This window comes from Pteropus alecto, unplaced genomic scaffold (assembly GCF_000325575.1).
Source record: "Pteropus alecto unplaced genomic scaffold, ASM32557v1 scaffold146, whole genome shotgun sequence".
In the NCBI taxonomy this organism is placed as follows: Eukaryota; Metazoa; Chordata; class Mammalia; order Chiroptera; family Pteropodidae; genus Pteropus; species Pteropus alecto.
Window position 1 is genome coordinate 27846535 of NW_006442107.1, and position 4078 is coordinate 27850612.

General features: G+C 37.0%; 1 protein-coding gene across 1 annotated transcript in view; it reads right to left on the reverse strand.

Annotated features, from left to right (window-relative positions):
• MYOM1 (myomesin 1) overlaps positions 1–3709 on the reverse strand; it is a 136835-nt gene extending 133126 nt beyond the window's left edge. Inside the window, exon 1 of the mRNA XM_006920115.3 lies at positions 3668–3709. The gene's annotated coding sequence lies outside the window, so the exon portion shown is untranslated. The remainder of the gene's footprint in view (positions 1–3667) is intronic.
• Between the last annotated feature and the right edge of the window lie 369 nt (positions 3710–4078).

Sequence of the window (4078 nt, forward strand, 5' to 3'; positions counted from 1 at the left end):
CTCTCTCTCCTCTGTCTCTCTCTCTCTGTCTCTGTCTCTGTCTCTCTCTTTCTTTTTCTTTCTTTTTTTAAAAATATATCTAGGAGGTCTTTACAAAGTTGCTCTACTCTGTCTATTATGCTTTTCCTCAGATCTTTCATAATTCATATTTCTAATTTTCTGGCATTTCATTCTGATGGAGGCTTCATCTGGAAGAACAGGTACAACAACCAATGTAGTTTTCATTCAACAAATGATTACTGAGAACTTCTATGAGCCTGGTACTGTTCCAGCACAAGAAATACAGAGATAAACAAAACAAAATCTTTTTCTGATAACCTTATGTAGAACCTTCTATTCTATTTATTGTAGGAGATAGACAACAGCGAAAACAAATAAAGTATAAGGGATATTAGAATGTGCTAAATGCTACAGAGAAAAATAAAGCAGTAAAGGGGATGGGATGAAATTTTAAACAGCCTTGTGAGGATGGCTTCACTGGAAAGTGACATCTGAACACAAGACAATCTGGGGGAAGAGTGTTGCAAAGGCACTAGATGGAAGGCCATTGCAAAGGCACTGGAGTGTGAGCATGCCTGTTGTACTCCAGGAGTAGCACATAGCCCTGCGACGCTGCATGGAATGAGAGAAGGGCAGGGAAAGGTATAGGAGATGATGTCAGAGAGGTGTGGGGCGGGGACCAGGCAAAAAGCAGACAGTGTAGGGTCCTTTGTCTTGTTTTGAAAAAGACTTTGTAAGGACTTTGTCTCATTTTGAAAAGGCTGAGAAGCTATGGGAAGGTTCTGAGCTAAGAATCACTCTTGCTGATTCTGAAGAACAGACTGTTGAGGGACAAGAGTAAAAGCTAGGAGACCAATTAGAAGGCTGTTATGAGCTAAGCTGTATTCTCCAAAATTCATAGTTTGAAATCCTAACCACCAGTACTTCAGAATGTGCTTATATTGAAGATAGGGTCTTACAGAGGGAGTGAGGTTAAAATGAAGTGATCAGGGTGGGTTCTAAACCAATATAACCATTGTCCTTATACGAAGAGGAAATTAAAAGACAGATATGTACATCTACAAAGGGAAGACTGTATGAAGACAATCATCTCCAAGCCAAGGAGAGGCCTCAGAAAAAAACAACTCTGCCGACACCTTAATCTCAGATTTCTAGCCTCCAGAATTGTGGGAAGATAACTTTCCATGGTTTAAACCACCCAATCTATGTTGCTTTGTTATGGGAGACCTAGCAAATTAATATAAAGGCCATTACAATAGTCCAGGCTACAGATGGTAGCAATAGCAGTGGAAGTATGAGAAGTGATAAGACTCTGCACATGTTTTGAAGGTAGAACCAATAGCATTTGCTGAAAGTTCTGGATTAGGGTGTAAAAGAAGGAGCAGTGAGAAATGACTCCAAGGTTTTTGCCTGAGTAATTGCAAGATAGAAGTTGCTGTTAACTGAGATGGGCAGGAGTGTAAGAAAGCAGCAGTTTGGATGGAAGAACAGGAAATTGGTTTAACACATTCTACATTTGAGGTATCTGCTAGGCATCTAAGTGGAGATGTTAAGTGGGAAGTTGGATACGTAACTTTGGAGTACAAGGTAAAGGTCTAGGATGAAGACCTACACTTGAGACTCACCAGTTTATAGATAATATTTAAAGCCAAAAAAATAAATAAATAAAGATGAGAATGATTGTAAGTGGAAAAGAAAGTCCTAGGATTGAAACCTGGAATATGATTATATTATCAGGTTTAACAGGCTCTCTCACATCTCACAAACACTTTGAAAAGGCATAGTGTCAAACCAGAAAAATTATTTGTTCCATTAAGAACATGAAGGTTTTTAATCCTCTAACATGAATAAAGTCAACCATCAGTGTAGCAGTGTGTATTGTGAACTTGAGCTAACAGTTCTACTGAAAGTCAGAGATATGTTTGCCTAGCACAGGGAGGGAGACTTCACATTGCATTAGATTGCTTGACTAATCTGTCCACTGACAGAAGCCTATCAGCCACATTAACAACTCTGAATGAAGTAATAGTTTTATGGAACATCCCCACTCCAATTTTTAATGCTTTTGTGCCTGTTCTGAAATCTTATTTTTTTAATTTACAAGTAAAATTATTGTGAAGTAATCGGGTTTTTTCCAAATCTTTTTCTTTAAATTCTAAATAAGCAGTGAATCCTAAACTTGCCATATTTTTTGTCAAGTTTAAGTCTATTTTTTATTTAAACTATTTAAAAAGTCAGTGTGTATTCTCTAGAGAAGAAAATCCAGCAAACTTCACTCCAGAAGTATTTCTCTTGGGACTCATGGAAGATATCAGTCTACATGGCATTTCCCAAGAGAAAAAAAAATAGCTACTAGCAAGCAACTTTGTTTCGACCCTTAAATAGATTGCTATTTTCTGCTCTAAAATATACAGAATAATCATCATGTGTAATGAATAATTATTAGATGAATTTTGATAAAACAAAATGGTTAGAATATATTAATATAGAAGTATATTATGTTTGGCAGTTATAAAGATATTAGATACATTTCTGTAATGATACACACTACATTGCAACATGACAGATGTTATTTGAATGATATTCAAATAAATACCAATGACCTTCCTATGTATTATGTTATAAGCTAAATTTACAACTTCAATGACTTGAAATGCTATTATTTTCACAAAATAAAATCTTAAAATATCTTGCCCCAATTCTATTTTCTACTCTGTTGCTATTTCCCTCCAGGGTATTTATTTTTAATAACACTCAATATTCCAAGCACATAGATAATGTATTACAAGTAAACAGGGTTTGGCTTTAAGTCAACAGAGCTGGTTGTCACAGCTCTGTTTGACCTCTGTAATGAAGGTACGACTACTCTCTCTTCAGCAAGTAAGCGAGGATTATTCGCAACACATGACAGCTAGGGTATGTTGGGTGGAAAGATGGTTTGGTTGTCTTCTGTCCCTCTAATACCTGCATTTTCTTCTGGAAAATAATGAGAATTTAGGAAGAAATACTTACTCCATAGTTGTAATTCTGACATGATACTTTAGTACTGGTATTAGAGACAAAAAAAGATGATAAAAATTATTCACAGAAAGTATTAACTTTAGGTTCACTATGTGGGGATCTATGTGCCTCTGAAATATTGCCTAACCATTTTGGGGTTAGGAATATCACAATGCACTCTTACATTTTTCCACACGGCATTGTCAGAGCAAAATCACTGAATTAAAAACTAGTGACTTCCGAGTTAATTTACCTCCTTTTGGTCTAATTTGTAATCAGGGAGTATTGTAGGCATACAGAGAATAGAAAACACATGATTTCTTGTCATGTCATCTGCTCTAGATTTCAACCAAACCACTGAACTATAACTTAGAAAGAGTACTTAACTCACACTCACAGTTCCATTTGAGACAGCTATAATCTCCTTATAGTTCAAGGAATGATAGCTTAATTTTAAAAGAATAGAGTGAGCTGAGAGGATAGCTGTGCCATCAAAAACTGGCACTGTGTTCCTTCCCAGGGGCTCCACTTTCTTATTTCTCTGCTATTTTGACATCTCTTTGAGAGAACTGCTGAACTCGAAGACAGAAAGAAACCACAGAAAGCATAGTGCTTGTTAAGCACATAAAATATCAAGTTCATTCTTCTGCATCAATGTCACACTTACCAGTTTCCAAAAGAGTGATGATGGTGGAAATGTTCCGACACAGCCGTGGAGCTGGATGAGAAAATGAAAAACTCACGTAAGCTGAATCCAAGAAAAAGTTAAGGGGCAGGGCTAAAGACAGGACCCTGGGGGCCGGTTCAAAAATAATGCATGTGGTCAGGCAGTAGAATGTCAGAACCACACAGCCAGCCTTTTATGGCCAAGAAGATAGATAAATATAGCAGCAAGTGGGGGTGGGAGGGTAGTCCTGAACTGAAAGGAAGGGAGAGGCACTGGCAGGTAGCTGCCTCAGTAACATAATTACATTAATGCCAGTCAATGAGTTTGGCCTGATTAAACCAAACATAGGATTTTTATTTGGCTAGAAGAGCTATTTTCAATAACACTTTATCACTGGATATTAAAGGTGCA